Consider the following 16,327-nt stretch of genomic DNA (forward strand, 5'->3'; position numbering starts at 1 on the left):
CTCTTATTTACTTAAATTTCTATATCACCATTTACAACCTAGCCTACCTAGGCTTACAAGAAAAACCTTACTTCTCTCCTCCACTTATGCTACCCTCTTTTATAATCCTGGTAAGGTTGCCTTTGTCAATCCACAAGATTGATGAATTTGAAATGATAAATAATTAAATCCCAATTTTTAAACCATATTTTCTGTTGTAGTGCTCGAATTCATCCAGTCATAATATCTCACCTCTTGATCTCTTACTGATCACTGGTCATAAACTATATTCACCTGAATTTGGCTTGCCTTCCTTCCTTCTTTCTTTCCTTCCTTTATCTTTCTTTTACTAGGGCCGCCTCCAAATGGTTATCATGAAAGCAAGTCAAACTCAACAGTCCAAAATAAAATTCATCAAATTTCTTCATTAAATCAACTTATTTTATGGTGGTTTTTACTTCATTAAATGGCACCAACAGCTATCCTAAGCATCTTCATCTCTTCCAACATCCATTCACTTACCAATTCCAGTCAACTCCACCTCCTAGATAATTTTGGATTCTATATTTACATTCTACCCAAATTGTCACAATTCCAGGTCAGTTATTCCTCTTAACCTGAATGATTGCAATGACATCTTAATCTGTTTGCCTGTCTACTTCCAATCTATATTGCAGTCAAAATTTAAAATTTATTTTTAAATATAAATCTTAAAAATATAAACCATACTTTATTACCTGTTCAGTGAAAACTCTTAATAGTTTCCCATTTCCCTTAGGGAAGGGAAAGCTACTTAACATTTGGCATTTGAACCCTGTTGACATCTGTAACATTGTATTCTCAGCCTTCCCACTGTTGACAGAAATAATAAAAAATCTATAATAATAATAGAGAAATGTTTTATTCCAGCCAAAATGAGGACTACAGCCTGGAAGACAGCCTCTCAGATAGCTGTGAGGAACTTCTCTATAGAAGCATGGTTTTCAGTATAGTTTTATATCTTGTCAGAACAAAAAAAGCAAGGAAGGTACATTCCTTCCAGGTTTAAGGGGGAAAAAAAAGACAGAATAGTATGTACACAGTGGATCAGTGTGGCCTTGACACCTGGGAAGGGAGTCTTACCATTGAAGGAATAATGGCAATTGCATCCCAGGAATGGAGGCATTTATCTCTATCTTCAAAATAGACGTTCTTTACTTCTGGACAATGCACCCTTTAATGGTTAAAGCCAAAATGACTTCCCTGTACCTTAATAGGTGAAATTTTCTTTCATCATTTCCATGTTTTGATTGCAAATCTTTTGATACAAAGCTTTGATGATCAAAATATTTGTTCCTCGATGCCAGGGTGGTACTACCTGCCTGCAGTGGGTGCATCGTGTCCCTCAGTGACAGGCTTTTTCATACATATATATATATATGTATTTTTTCCTAGTTATCCATTTTGGGGGGAAAACTAATCAGATATAGTGAACAAGCACAGAGGTATATGCTGACAGGGAAACATTTTATAGGCTACACATATTATCAGTGATGTCAAACTGTTGAACAAACATTGTATTTGTACTTTCAGCAGTAGATTTAAAGCAAGCGTGATACATGTCATGCGTAGATTTATAACTAGGAAAAGAATAGTGATACCTACTATGACAATGATAAGCATCTGTAAAGCAGAGTGGGAAAAAATTCTTATTTCTGAGATGAGCCAACTGAACAGATCACTTAGAGTCAGTTTGCCTTACATCTTGTAACCATTTTATCTTTTGGGAATGTTTTTCTAGGTATATCTCTTCTGCAGAGGTATTGATATAAGGGCAACAAGTAGTGTGAGCAGTAGCACAAATACTTCCTTGTTTAGCCAGTGGAAAATCTAAGGCAACCCTGTTATCTTATACTTTTTGTCTGTTCTGAAATGATTTTTAGAGAGCCCTCAGCTATTTGATGGTAGCTGATAGATTTCTGATCATATCTCTGTTTACATATACTCTTGCACTAGGAACCAAGATTCCCAAAAGACTTTGCTACCAAGTATCTTGATATCCTGCTAACATGGATTTATTGCCTCTGTAATAAAGAGAGAAAGAAGGTTCTTCTATTTCCATATGTATAGACAATGGGATAACATAATATCCTAATAAACATAAACCTTCTATTTGCCAGCTATTAAGATATTTCTGTGCACATCCTTGAGAAGGTGGGTCAATTCCAATACTAAGACAAAACCTGGGGGAGCACAAGTGATTCCTCCCAGAGTGCTCTCATTGATAGTCTCATTAACTGGAAGTTTAGTTAACACAATGTTAACCCATGAATCATTTTTCTTGCAGGCTTTCCAAAAGCCATCTGTACTGTATTTAACATATGGGAGTTACTGGCATAACTTACTCATGTTTTTTCTCTTTAAGACATTTGTTCATCAAGTAAGAGATGGGGCAAAGGAGCCTTGGGGTAATCTGTGCTCAGTCTCTAAGAACTGAGGATAGTATCAGACAAGGGATGGATCCATTAATATGTTGAAGAATTTGAACCTGAAGGCCAGACAGAGGTTAGTCTAGTTGAGTGGTAATTTTAGGAACATCTGAAAAGTCGGTGACAGAAATTATGAAGGGCTTATATCAGTATTTTTATTGACTGAGGAATTTGATGAGAGATCCAACCAATCGGTTAGATTGCCCGCAGTAGCTATACTTTGTGACAACTTTACCAGATAATTTTCTTTCCATAATGAGCATTGAGGCAAAAGTATAGCTAGAAGTAAAACAATAACTTTCATTTAAAAAAAAATAACTTTCAATTTTCATAGTGAGACAGATGTTTAGAAACCAGTTCATTTGAACTAGTAGGATGGGTCATACAGTCCTGGTTCTGATTCTTGGGTCAGCTGTCTACCACTGCTGTCATCTTTTCCTCCTGGTGTGGGTGTTCTTTCTCCTCTGTTTGAGCACTGACTTAAGTCTGAGGTCAGCATTCCTCTCTACAGACCAGTCCAATGCAAAAACCCTTTTTGAAATGAGGGATGTGAATCCATCAGTCTATGGCTTTTAATTTGGCAGTGCATGGATTAGTTAATAATACCTAATAAGGTCCTTTCTGACATGGCTACAAAAAGTCTTTGATTTGATGTGTTTTCTAATTAACAAAATCTCCAGATTGTAATCCATGATCCTCAAGGTCTTTGTTTCTGGGGAGCTCACTGTGAAAGGAATTAGCTACCAACTTTGCATTTCTTTTAAGTGCCTCAATAAGACCCTGACAACAATGTAATATATCTCCCTTGAGTAAGGTTTGTGCACATATTCCCTCATCTAATTACATAGGGTGTCCTGTTAGTATTTCAAAAGGAGACAGCTGATGTTTAGCAAAATGTATAGACCTAAGTTTGAGAAGCACTAGCAGAAGAGCTTTTGCCCATGAGAGATTAAATGCTTCTGAAGGTTTTGCCAATTGAGTTTTGATAGTGACATTAATTCTTTCCACCAGTCCCAAAGATTGGGGGTGATAAGTGCAGTGAAAATGCTGCATTATTGGCCATATGTCACAAATAGATTTAATTATTTGTCCAGTAAAATAATTTCCCTGGTAACTGTGTAACTTGGAAGGAATTCCCCAAACAAGAATTATCCTTTCAGATAGCAATTTAACCTTATAGCCATTGCTCTTCTTCAAGGAAAAGCTTCAACTCAGTGTGAAAACATACAGATCATTACCAAGATATATTTATATTCTTGAGACGGTGACATTCAGACAAAGTCCAATTGCTATACCTCGAAGGGACCCTTAGGAAGAGAAAGTGGCCTTGTGACCCATGAAGTGATTTTCTGGGATTATATTTAGGGTAGATACTAAAACAAGCATATACTTTATGAGCCATCGTGGGAGAAATTTTCCAAACATACTGTTTTCCCCATAAAACCATTTTCTCAGGTGTCCAATGAGTTAAAGAATGTACATGCTGGGGTAATGGCATTTGAGCTCCAACAGGCACTATAGTTTGTTTGTTTGTTTAATTATTTCCAAATTATATTTGTGTGACAGGTCCAAAATTCCCCCTTATTGTTGTCCTATTTATTTCTCTTCTTCAATGGCATATTTCTTGAGCCGGCAGATGGAAATATTTCACTGGGTTGGCAGGGTTAGCAGAGAGCGCTGACCATTCTCAAGGCTAGACAGAATGGGTATTGAAAGCTACCTGTTTGGCTGCCTCATCAATAAGCTGATTTCCTTTAGCTTCCATACTGTCAGATTTGGAATGCACTGGTATTTTAATAATTGCCAACTGTTTTGGTAGTTGTATACCACTTAATAGTCCTGCAACCTGTTTTCCATTTTTTAATATTTTTTAATAAGCTTTCCTGATTATAGCATCAAGCTTTAATAAACCCTTGATGTTTCCGTAGCATTCCAAAGTCATGTGCCACTTCAAAGGCATAATGACTGTCAGCATAAACATTTGCTACCTGACCTTTAGCTCGTTGATGAGTTGATGAGCTCAAGTTAAAGCAATTAATTCTGCTTGTGCTGACTTTGTTTTTTGGTAAAAAAGAACTTTCAGTTATGTCCATTGTGGATGTTTCTGCATATCCATCTTGGTAATGCCCTCAATCATTTTTTAAGTAGGACCCATCTGTAAACCAAAGTAGACCAGCATTATCAATAGAATTTTCTTGTAAATTATTCCTAGGAGTAAGAAGATAATCTGTTTCTAAAATGCAGCTGTGGTCATTTTCTTCTTGTGGTTCTGGAAGCAAAGTTGCAGGGTTAAGGTTATTTTTGTGACATACAACAATTGTAAAATAATAACTAAAATTATGACTAATAACATTAAACCAGAATATATCCAAATTTTAGCAATTTCATATAATCTCTACAACATATGTTTATATCATTTACCCATACTATATAACCTAAGAAGATTTACCATCACTCATTTGACAGTGTTTCCCATGTGATTTAACATACCCAATAAGCCTAACTAAGTTTATTTTTTTAACTTTGTATTTTATATTGGAGTATAGTTGATTAACAATGTTGTGATAGTTTCAGGTGTACAGCAAAGTGATTCAGTTATACATATACATGTATCTATCCTTTTTCAAATTCTTTTCCCATTTAGTTTGTTACATAATATTGAGCAGAGTTCCCTGTGCTATACAGTAGGTCCTTGTTGGTTACTAATATTGGAATGGATTTAATTAAGTTTAATTTCTATCTTTGAGATGCTTCAGGTGCCTTCTGAAGCATCCCAAAGTTACCTAAAGGTCAAAAAACCTTCATTTAGAATTTGATTTGAGGAAGTTTGTCAAAGACATCAAAAGGTTTTAAAAACACTTGGCTAAGTAGGATCATAAGTCAGTATGAAACAATACTTATGCACTCAACCAAAGTGACAATAAATGATTTCAAGGGCAAATACAGAAAGTTACAACAGACTGCTTAAAAAGTAAAGAAACTTTACAATTTGTTATCAAAAGCAGATCAATACCTCAAGAAAACTCTGTCACCTAACAGAGAGAAAATCTAATTCAAACTTTGCACCAACTGACTTTTAATATCAAAATTCACTTAATTAAATCCATTCCAATATTAGTCAGTCCCGAGAACTCTTTTCTCAGGGTTCCTTTTCCACACACCTTCTACAACTTTCTATAGCCACATTAGTTTGTCACTTATTTTCTTTTGAATTTGGAAATAACCAGCTTTGGGACAAAATTACTTTATTTTCCCTCACCAAAAATACATTTCCATTCCTCATACCATCTTTTATGGAAAACACACACCCTACTTTCCTTTCATGGAAATATTTCTCTTATTATCTTTAGTAGTTCCAATCACATTCATTAGTCAGAATTCTTAACCCTTGAAACCCCAATCTCTAGCAAAAACCAAGAAGCAAGCAATTGTGAACTGTCTGTCATACCAGCATTTCCTGATTGGTAAATTTATAAGTATATTCCATAACCTCTAGAAACATACATTTTCTAACAACATAATTACTTTCCTCAATGTGGTACAAGATGTGTGTCCAATAAACCAAAGCATCTTTAGTTTTTCTTTAATAAGACAAAATAGGTAAACTTTGACTTACTTAGCAATTAATGTTTCAATATTTCATCTAATTTGAAAATGATCTGGATATTCAATGAATCCCTATCATTTAACTTAACATAGCAAAGCTAAAATTTCAAGTTATCAAAAAGATTTGGAGAAACTAATTGAAGTAGCCATACCATAAAACATAATTATTCTTAGAGTTCATCTGAAAGCTTTTATCTCATTTATATTACTTAATTTACAAATAAATCATTATACCCAATTTTGGCTTTCTTGCTGACAAATCTGTAACAGAGATAATGTGAACTTATTTGACGTTTAGTAAACTTAGGTACAATAAAAGTTTTATACTTCAGGTTGTTAACTGTGAAGATAGACCTATTTAATTAAACCAGTAAATGTAAACTTGTTTTCATTCATTAAAGAATAATCTTAGATCACCTGATCCTTTAAAAAATTCAGTTTGGTTTCCATTACATTTAGAAATACTTAATTTTTAAGCACTTATTTTAAGTCAATTAAATAGAGCTCTTTTACAAACTAATTTTGATAAGATCATTTGAAGGTAATGATATATCATGTCTCTAATGTACGCACAGACATGTAAACAGACACAAGCAGAGATCTCATAGCTTCATTTTAAAACTTAGTCGTGAATCAGGTATTACAATGTAAACTCACTAGTTTGTAAATAAAAGTTGGAATAAGTTAAATTTACTTGCTTGAGGTTAAAAATGCCTCTTTCCCACCCCCCACCCCCCTTTGTTTTTTTCAGTTTTGGGTTCTACTGATTGAGCAAAGGATGTAGTCTCAGGCAATGTGGTCTGTGTTTACGTTTCAAGGACATAATAAGAGTTATAACCTTAAGCTTTCTCCTAGGAGTACTTTTGTTCCCTTAGGGTCAGAAGTTTGAAAAGATATTTCATCAAGCCAGCTTTTTTTTTTTCCTAGCTGTGTATGCAAAAAAAAAAAAAACAGTTTAGGAATGTCAAAAGAGCCCCATCTTGGCCAATTAAGAGTTAAGTTGGGCCCCCGGCGTCCAGAGCGTGCACGCAGGGCACGCACGGCCGGCGGGACCGGTGCTCCAGGCCGTTGGTCTCCCCGCCCGGATCGCGCAGTATCGCGAGCATTGGGAGTAAACACCCCGCATGGAGATCCAGGCGTGTTCGCCGCGGAGGCGCCGTTATCCCGGACCAGGCGGACCCGAGCGTGAGGCCGCCGCAGGTACGTCAGGCGGCCGGCTCCCAGGAGCCGCCGCTTCTCCGTACCCGCGGGGCCGTCCGTGCTCTCCGGCGTGCCCGGCGTGCTCGAGGCCCCGAGGGCGGGGGTCTGCGCTGGCGGGGGCGGCGGGCGGCGGCGTGGCCTCGTTGCGGCCCGGGAACCGCGGGGCGCCGACTGGGCGGTGCGAGGGCGACGGTGCGGGGCGCGGGGAGGACGGGCGGCTTGACGCTCCGGTGCACTGCATGCCTGCCCGTGGGAGCCTCGCGGTCCCCTCCGCTCGCCCCAGACCGGCCCGGCTCCCGGCTGGTGTCCCCGCGTGGCCCTCTTTGCGTGTTGACACGCTTCGGTAGCTTGCTCCATTTCACCGTTTTCTTTATCTGAAATACACTTTAACGGAGTCAAACCATATGCCTGGCCCTGGCCCTGGCCCTGGCCCTCCGCCTCCGAACAGACCGCAGTTCTCGGTCTGCTCCCAGAGGGAGCTGGTATCAGATCTTAAGGGACCTCGGTTCTCTGCCCCGTCTCGGTCTGTACGCACTGCTCCACTGATTTTTCAAAAATGCGGGGTAAGAAGCTCGTCGGCAAGTTGGGTCCGGGAGGCTCTGGTTGACTCTCAGAACCAGAATGCCTTTCAGACCTGTAGGATCTTAAAATCTTGCCTTGCCCTGTCCTGAATGTGCTGCCTGAGACTGTTATACACCGTCTACATATGTTCATTAAGATGTGTACCCCTTGTTTGGGTTAGATCTCCTGAGACTTTTGGCCTGTTTGCCTATGCAGATTAAGTTAAATATTTACAAGTTACTTTAGATTCTGAAGGACACTTCCAAGTGTCCTTTGAGAGTGGCTTAAGATTTGAGTTGAACTGGAGAATTTCGTTTCCTGTGGCCCTTTAGTCTTGATTGTGCTGGTGAGTAGCGCTCTCACTTAAAGGTCTCAGTCTGCCTGAGTATAAAAATGAGGGGTTTGGAGAACAGTGACTCTTCCCACCCTTTAATCTGCAGCACCCATTTTATATATATATTTTTTAACGTGAGAGCTTTGTTAAGGTAAAGTTACATACCATAAAATTCACCTGCTTTAAGTGTACTTATTCAGTATTTGTTGGTAGTTGTTGTTTTAGTAAATTTGCAGAGTTCTGCAACCACCATGACCCATTTTTAAGATGACATCCCCAAAAGATGGCTGGTGCCCATCTGCAGTAACTGCCTGTTTCTAAGCCCAGCTCCAGGCAACCACTAATCTGTTTTCTGTCTCCTTAGATTTGTCTTTTCTGAATATTTCGTGTATTCAGGTGAGATCGTATGTGGCCATTGTGTCTGGCTTCTTTTGTTTCGCATACTCTTTTCAAAGTTCATGTACATTGTACCCTGTATCAGTAAGTCATTCCTTTTTTTTTAGTTGAAGTAGAGTTGATTTACAATGTTGTATTGGTTTCAGGTGCACAGCAGAGTGATTCATTTATACATATATATTCTTTTTCAGGTTCCTTTCCATTACAGGTTATTCCAGGATATTGAATATAGTTCCCTGTGCTATACAATGGGTCCTTGTTTATCTATTTTATATATAGTAGAGTGTATCTGATAATCCTAAACTCCTAGTTTGTGCCTTCCCCCAATACTTCATTCTTCATTCCTTCTTATGGCCCAATAATATCCCAGTGTATGGATATAACACATTTTGTTTATCCATTCATGCAGGACACTTTTTTGGGGGGTGGGGGGGGTGGGGCTGTGTGGCATGTGGGATCTTAGTTCCCCGACCAGGGATCTTACCCGAGCCCCGTGCAGTGGAAGTGTGGAGTCTTAACCACTGGACGGCCAGAGCAGTCCCCTGGACACTTTTCTCAAATAAAATGTTACGTTTCCATGTATGATGCAGATGGCCAGAGCCCTTTTTGTTAGAGGTGGCGGCAGGGGTGGCGGGTGGGACCCTTGCCCATAAGCTGTCTCTGTTGTGCTCCCCAAGTATCCCTAAAAAAAAAAAAAAAAAAAGGAGTTAAGTTATCTTTTGTTGTATCTTCCTATTTTGTCAAATACTTGTAATTATCAGCTCCGTATTGTACATGAGGCTACCTGGAGTTCCAGTGGGTGGCTGCCCGCCCAGAAGCTGGTCAGATTTAGAAGCACAATTTCCCATTATCTTTTAGTTTCATTTTATTTTAAAGTCTGAACAATTTCTAAGGACAATGTAGTGGGTCAGAAGTATGCTGCTTGCCAGCTTAGCTCCTCAAGGGGTCACCCTTGACTCAGTTCAGCTCTTTTGTGTCTCAGTTTCTCCTGCCAGGAGTCTAAAACCACCCTGGGGGTTCAGAGCAGTGGATGGCCAGTCCTTGTGTGTGTGTGTCCCAGGACAGGCCATAAATTACTTAAAGTGTCATGATGAGGTTCCCTTTGGAACTACTACACATCACTAGGATCAAGCCTCAGACACTTCTGCTAGGTTCCTAGTTATCTTAGAATGCCTTGTGGCTGGAAGGAGCTAGTGTCCCTTTTCTTTAGAACTAAAGAGATTTAGTCTCTCATTTTGCTATCAAACAGTTTTTTCAGACCATAAATATACAAATTTTTCCAATTTTAAGCCAGATTTTAAAGGTCAGCCAACCCAGTTTACTCCAAAGTTCCTTTTAGGCTTTTCCTGCCTAGAAATTCTCCTAAGTCCCAGCCTAGGAACTTCCTCTTAGGTCTCTTTTACCTAGGAAAGGTAACGGTATACCCTTAAGACTCCAAGTCTTAAGATAACAGCTCAAATAAAAATTATGGACCATCTGCTTAAGATAATGAGGTCCTGATATCAGAAAGAATTTACCAAAGCACCTGAAGAGTGCTGTGAAGCTGGGGGGCGGGAGTGGTGTAGTGCTCAAGGGACCCATGCTTCTTAGTACAGGGTGCCCGTCCAAAGTAGACCCCAAGTGACCTCAGGTAGGTTTTTTTGACATCCTGCTGACTACATCGAGCAATGTTGATAAAAACAATCAATAAAAAAATTCTAATAAGAATAGAGAAGAATTTTATTAGAGCCAAACTGAGGACTATAGTCTGGGAGACAGCCACTCAGATAGCTCTGAGGAACTACTTTGGAGAATTATGGTTTTCAGCACAGTTTTATAGTGTAGCCATGGCACCTGGGAAGGGAGCCTTATCATTGAAGGAGTAAATATTGGGATCCCAGGAATGGAAGTGTTTATCCCTATCTTCAAAACATACATTCTTTACTTCTGGACAATGTACCATTTTCTTTCATGATTAAAGCAAATGTATAATGTGTGTTTGATAGACCATGAGACAGACTGTTCTAGTTAGCATAAAGTTCAAGCCAAATCATGTATAAGCCAGAATTACCCTAATATGTGAAAATTTCTTCCATCACAACTAATCCTATTTTTCTCTGGTTAGTCTAGTATACGTTAAGCTTTGGCATCTATGGACTAACTTATAATTAGCTTATAGCGCACACATAGACAGGCAGTATTGTGAATAAGGAACAGACTACTTAAGAAATGCCAAAACATGAGACTTATTTGGTCAACAACTGACATTTTTTTAAGTTGGAATTTATGGCTGTTTATCTTCTATTCCTTGGATCTGTTCACTCAAATTGTTGTGGAATTATTCTTGGTTTTTGTGACAAAGGACCCTTCAAATACAGATGTTATCTGCGCTCTTTTCTTGATTTCTTGGATACATATGGTTAATTAAGCTTCCACTTTAGCTTTGAGACATTAATTTTCTTTCATCTCCATGCTTATCCGTATTTATCTTACGAGCCAAGAGACAATTTGAGTTCTTCTGCAACTCCCAAAACTAATGAAAATGTGCAAATTTTATTCATGTCTGTCACTACTGCAGTTTGCTCATTCATTCAGTAAATGTTGATTGGGTGTTTTCTATCTACCAAACATTATTACAGGTGCTGGGAAGAGAACAATAAATGATTCTAACTTTCTAATGTCTTTGAGTATGCACTGGAAGAGTGAGATATGCAATGAACAAATAAGCAAAAATATATTTTTTCAGATAATAAAAAATACAATGAAAAAAAAATAAGACTAATACAAATTTAGATAAGATGGCCTGTCTGGGGGAGTCTCTGAAGATTTGAGATATGAGTGAAAACCACCCACTACACATCATGCATTTAACTAACATGTCAACATGAATCTCTTTTTTCTCTATTTCTTTCCACTTAAATCTCTCTATACAACTCTTAGATACAACCTGCACATGACTGTAATCCTTTCCATTTTCCTTTTAAGAACTTCTTTGATTAATAATTCTGAAAAAAATAACATAATGAGATTTCTGCTAGATTAAGAATTTTCTATGTACTACCCATTTCTGGAGAACTGCCCTAATTGGCTTTTAATTCATTAAGCTCTGCCATGAAGAAAATTTCTGCAAATACCTGTTCATCAGCATAATTCTTTATATCTTTTCTTTACCTAACTCTCATATACATATATACATATATATATATATGTTTTAGACAAAAAATAAAAGAAAAACATATTGTAATATCTCTAATATCCTAAGATACACAACATCTAACATTCATTTACACATGATCTGTGTAATCTGTTGAACCAACATTTTTAAAAAGTCACAGAAGGTAGGAATTAGGAAAAAAAAAAAGCTACTGGAAATCACAAATGCAAGCAGAAAATTAACATTTATATTATCTCTGTGTTCCAAAAAGCATTCATAAGACTTGTCCTATTTTAATTATTTTTCTTAGTGTTTTGCTGTTCTCCACATGGGTACAAAGACATTCTATTCAGTTTACCTTTCACAAAACACAAAGGGATTCTAGGTGTTAAATAATTCACAGTGAAGCCTGGAGCTCACAGCTGTACTACCAGAAGCCTTGCCAAAAACAGATATGGTCATTTTTGAAATCAGAAATCAATCTTATTGGGTTTTCTCCAGCAGATAGTAGTCACAGCATTTAGATGTGTTCCTGTGGCACAGATTAGTATGTTAAAATATATATTTTACCGTTGGATGGCTCCATCCTATTGCAGCAGAACTGGTGCTAAGTAAGCAAAATTGAAAAATAGGAGAGGCTGTACCTCGTGATTACATCTAATGGCCTTTTGGGGGCTCTCTTTTGAAAACCACAGTCTTTTGGAAGGAGGCTTTCTCAGCATCTTTGTTGGTAGATTGCTGCCTCCTTGATTAACAATGTTAACTACTTCATGAGGCCAAGACAGGTAAGGACCAAATATGGCCATTAAATTTGAAAATAAAGATATCTCTGGTGATATTTTCCAAAGTATATTTGATGAAATGAGGGAAATAAAATTAACCTGAGGAAAATTAAGATGAGAATATGTACAGAGAAGTATTGCATGGAAGTAAGGCTATGATTATATTAAGTTTTTTAAAGCAAGAACAGATCTTAATGGTGAGATTTATAAGCAAGCTAAGAGGGATGTGGTCACTGTGAATAGATGGTAAATGAGATACTTCGGGAAGTTGGGACACTAAAACATTTCAAAAGTTAGATTGCAGCTGTGGCTGGCCACAGTAACAATTTCCACAGTAACCTGAGTAAAACAATTATTTCCATAGTGCAAGAATATAAAAAATAATTACATTCAGCTAATTAATTTTCAAATTAATTATTAATTTTCAAATTAATTTTCCTGATAAATGAATATTGGTGTAACTATGTGTTCAAATAATATTTGCATATAGCACAGAGACTAATAATGCCAGTATATCAGAAAAACTTACAAATAAGAATTTCTAAAACTTGAATATATGATAGTCTACATAATTTTTTCCTCAAATGTAGTTTAACTAACAGATTGGTGACTAAACATATTGTTTTCATTTATGTCCAAGGCTCAGTGAAAAACAACAAAAACAAAAGGTCTCATTCTGAGGAAATCAGTGGGAAAAAGTGTTAGCATGCAAGCAAATGAGACATAGTATTTTTAATAGAGTTTTACTACCATATCCCTGAGGAGACACTCTTGAAACAGTAGTAAACTGATAAAACTAATATGTTACTTGCTGAATTCCTGCTTTCAGACCTGAAATAGGTAAACCTTGCTGTAGGCTCCAGTAGTCACTCTACTAAAACAAAAAAGTCAATTTTGTAAAACTACAGCACTCCAGGTCAGTGAGAACTAACACAATTCGCAAATTTGATAAGATTGGGCTGAGTTATATGATTTCATAGGCTGGAGATTTTGAGAATCACAGGTTATGGGAGAAAGTGATTAGTGAGCATAACTTAGAATTAATTTTCTCCCAAAGAAGGGTGAAATATATTGGAAAAATACTTGTACAAGTTGTTAAATATTTTATAAGTTATATATCAAAGGGCGTAGTTAGAGAAGCAGATGAATATATTAATAAACTTAAGATTTGACGAGCATGCATTTTTCCCATGTCTCATATGGTACCACGAATATGGTATTTAATTTTTCTCTACAACAATGCAACTATTTGGGAAATTGCTCTAATTATATCAGATATCCTCAAAGAGATATGTTAAACTTGTTTCTAAAGTTTTCCCTGAATAATTTGAAGAAGAAAATCTAAAAGACAGATGCAAATATGGTGATTTAAAATCAAAGCAAATATTGAGTAGTGATTATGATTTATGGCAAAAGCCATTGTCCATGGGACTATAAGTAATTTGTTTCTGTCCTCAAGGATTTTACTAACTACTAGTCTTAGATTATCAGGCTGTTGATCACCTATGTCCCTCATCTTTTTTTGTGCATCTTGTATTCCTAATGTTTTCAATTGAATAAAGTTTCGAAAGCATAATTCTTCAGGTCAAGAAGATAGATTGAGATTAAATATTGAGTGATGATCTTCCCATAGTATAAAGTACACAAGAAATTACTACAAAATCTAATCCTATGGATGCATTTGTCAGTTGAACCAGGGTTATTCATTTATATTCAACACGTTATAAATTTGTATGAATAAAAAATGCTATGCTCCTAAAATGGGACATTGTGCCTTTAAATTAATGTTACAGAATAAAGTTCCCTGTCATCTTAAAAGAAACAGAAGTTTCCAAATCAGTTTATGTAGTAGGAACTAATTTTACTATCAGATGCATCAAATAAAGATTAAGTGGTTATTCAGTGATAGGAGGTACAACACATTTAGAAAAATTTCATGAAATAACAAGCATTAAAAAAATCTAAATCCATAAGATCATTTTTTAAAAGAAGACAGAAATAGTCTTCCTTAGAGTTTGAAGCGTTTATAGATAATAGGGGAAAAAAGAGTTATGGATCCAAGAAGATGGAAAAACAAAACAAACAAAACAATGACCAAAAAAGCAAATCACATCCCAGCTAAGGAGGTGAAGACTGTTGTGGATGTCAGAGACATTCAGAAGAGCTCTGAGGTGATGACAACAGTCTTACAAAGTAGGTGGGGCCCTCTGTACAGCTCAGCTCAGGGTGGTTAATCGTGGAACTGCATTAGGTCCACCTGTCAGTCACATCTGCTCTCTCTCCTGCTTCAACACTCAGGGTGCTCACAGGCCAAGGCAGGGCAGACCACTGTTGGGCTATGTGGAAGCTGCAGCTCTCCCAAAACTGTATATGATTTCCTTTTCTGTGCAAAAGCTTTTAAGTTTCATTAGATCCCATTTGTTTATTTTGTTTCTTTTTCCATTTCTCTAGGAGGTGGGTCAAAAAGGATCTTGCTATGATTTATGTCATAGAGCGTTCTGCCTATGTTATCCTCTAAGAGTTTGAGAGTGTCTGGCCTTACATTTAGGTCTTTAATCCATTTTGAGTTTATTTTTGTGCATGGTGTTAGGAAGTGTTCTAATTTCATTCTTTTACATGTAGCTGTGCAGTTATTCCAGCACCACTTATTGAAGAGGCTGTCTATTCTCCATTATATATTCCTGCCTTCTTTATCGAAGAGAAGGTGACCATATGTGCATGGGTTTATCTCTGGGCTTTCTATCCTGTTGCATTGATCTATATTTCTGTTTTTCTGCCAGTACCATACTGGCTTGATTACTGTAGGTTTGTAGTATGGTCTGAAGTTAGGGAACCCGATTCCTCCAGCTCCATTTTTCCTTCTCAAGATTGCTTTGGCTGTTCGGGGTCTATTTTGTTTCCATACAAATTGTGAAATGTATGGTTCTAATTCTGTGAAAAATGCCATTGATAGTTTGATAGGGATTGCATTGAATCTGTAGATTGCTTTGGGTAGTATAGTCATTTTCACAGTATTGATTCTTCCAATCCAATCCAATCCTACCTCAAGAAACAAGAATAATCTCAAGTAAACAACCTAACCTTACACCTAAACAATTAGAGAAAGAAGACCAAAAAAACCCCAAAGTTAGCAGAAGGAAAGAAATCATAAAGATCAGATCAGAAATAAATGAAAAAGAAATGAAGGAAATGATAGCAAAGATCAATAAAACTAAAAGCTAGTTCTTTGAGAAGATAAACAAAATTGATAAACCATTAACCAGACTAATCAAGAAAAAAGGGAGAAGACTCAAATCAACAGAATTGGAAATGAAAAAGAAGTAACAACTGACACTGCAGAAATACAAAGGATCATGGGAGACTACTGCAAGCAACTATATGCCAATAAAATGGACAACATGGGAGAAATGGATGAATTCTTAGAAAAGTACAACCTTCCAGGACTGAACCAGGAAGAAATAGAAAATATGAACAGACCAATCACAAGCACTGAAATTGAAACTGTGACTAAAAATCTTCCAAGAAACAATAGCCCAGGACCAGATGGATTCACAGGCGAATTCTATCAGACATTTAGAGAAGAGCTAACTATCCTTCCCAAACCCTCCCAAAGTATAGCACAGGGAGGAGCACTCCCAAACTCGTTCTACGAGGCCACCATCACCCTCATACCAAAACCAAACAAAGATGTCACAAAAAAAGAAAACTACAGGCCAATATCACTGATGAACATAGATGCAAAAATCCTCAACAGAATAACAAATAGAATCCAAAAGCACATTAAAAGGATCATACGCCATGATCAAGTGGGGTTTATCCCAGGAATGCAAGGATTCTTCAATATACACAAATCAATCAATGTGATACA

General features: G+C 37.1%; 1 long non-coding RNA gene across 13 annotated transcripts in view; it reads left to right on the forward strand.

The window, feature by feature from the left end:
- Nucleotides 1-16,327, forward strand: part of LOC309621723 — a 281,097-nt gene that overhangs the window by 91,819 nt on the left and 172,951 nt on the right. For 7 of the 13 annotated variants that reach the window (XR_014240214.1, XR_014240215.1, XR_014240216.1 and 4 more), the window contains exon 1: nucleotides 7,111-7,253. The exons of 3 other annotated variants lie outside the window; for them this stretch is intronic. This is a non-coding gene — a long non-coding RNA (uncharacterized lncRNA). Of the gene's footprint in view, nucleotides 1-7,106; nucleotides 7,254-16,327 lie in introns of those variants that run through there. 3 more of the 13 variants (XR_014240211.1, XR_014240212.1, XR_014240213.1) reach the window with 2 other exon arrangements.

Source organism: Balaenoptera borealis, assembly GCF_965194805.1.
Source record: "Balaenoptera borealis genome assembly, contig: HAP1_SCAFFOLD_942, whole genome shotgun sequence".
NCBI classification, from domain to species: Eukaryota; Metazoa; Chordata; class Mammalia; order Artiodactyla; family Balaenopteridae; genus Balaenoptera; species Balaenoptera borealis.